We start from the raw sequence: 1,437 nt of genomic DNA, 5'->3' as shown, positions 1-1,437 counted from the left end.
GAATGTCCAGATAACAAGGGCATTTACGTCAAGCTCCTACTTATTGACCACATCTCCACCTTCAACACCCTAATTCCAAACAAAAACATCTCCGAGATTGAGAGTAGGATCAATTTCTTATATTTTTATGCCAATTATATGGCTGAATTAATTAAGTCGATTTAATTTTCAAACAAGTCTAGGTTCCTTTTTATTTTATCAGAGTCCAAATGTAAATTTATTCACATCAAAATTGTTTGTTTGTTGAAGCCATCCATCTAAGTTCTTATGACACTTACAAAACATGATGAAGCAAGGACACCCAACATGCTGTCTCTGTGATAACACGGGGTCGAGCTGAATGAGCACAGCAGGCCGAGCAGCATCAGAGGAGTCAGAAAGCTGACGTTTTCGGTCTTGATCTTTCGTCAGAAAATGGACGCTAAAGAATCTGAGATAAAAGGTGTCGAGCTGGATGATGCTGCTTGGCTTGTTGTGTTCATCCAGCTCTACACTTTGTTATCTCAGATTCCCCAGCATCGGCAGTTCCCGCTATCTATGTGGGCCTCCTCCGATGTGGGCGCTCCAGTTTCCTCCCACAGTCCAAAGATGTGCAGGCTAGGTGGATTGGCCATGCTAAATTGCCCGTAGTTTTCAGGGGTGTGTGGGTTAGAGGGGGATGGGTCTGGCTGGGATGCTTCAACGGGCGGTGTGGACTTACTGGGCTGAAGGGCCTGTTTCCACGCTGTAGGTAATCTCATCTCTGAGCATGTGCCTCTGTCTCAGTTCTGTCACAATTGCATTGAGACTTACCCTTCGTATTGGCCCTCTAATAATGCGGCACTTCCTCAAGACTGACCATACAGAATTGAGTCACTGCCTCAGCATTGACCGCTTGACAACGAGCCACTGGTTCTGAATAGAGCTGCAATACCTCAGTCCTGACCCTCCATTCATGGGGCATGCCTTGAATTCTGACACCTGCATAATGAGGCACTGCCTCTGACAGCAATGCACTCCCTCAGTTCTGACCCACTCAGTACTGAAGATCTAACAGTGCTTCAAAAAAATCAGTGTTGATCCTATGAGAATGAGGCAGGCAGTCAGTGCTGACTCTCTGATAGAGCTGCATAAAGCTCATTCCTGATGAGTTAAACACATGCATACCCTCAATTCTGATACTGAGGCACTGCCTCAGAATGGACCATCTGACAATGATGCAATACCTCAGTTCTGACCCTCTGACAGTTCTGCAACACCTCAATCCGCACCCTTCAATCAGTAGGCACTCCCTCAATTATGAGCCCTTTGTGGGTTCGTTCTGTGGCAATACCTCATTGCTGCAGTGTCAGTGCTGAGAGCGGGCCTTTTCATTCACTCATCAGTACCTAAGGCACTGGCTAATTGTCAGCAGCTCAGTTCTGAGGCAACGTCTCTGACAGAGTGTCAGCACCAAGG

The sequence above is a fragment of the Stegostoma tigrinum genome, unplaced genomic scaffold (assembly GCF_030684315.1).
Source record: "Stegostoma tigrinum isolate sSteTig4 unplaced genomic scaffold, sSteTig4.hap1 scaffold_321, whole genome shotgun sequence".
Classification (NCBI taxonomy): Eukaryota; Metazoa; Chordata; class Chondrichthyes; order Orectolobiformes; family Stegostomatidae; genus Stegostoma; species Stegostoma tigrinum.
Note: the sequence above shows the minus strand (reverse complement) of the source record.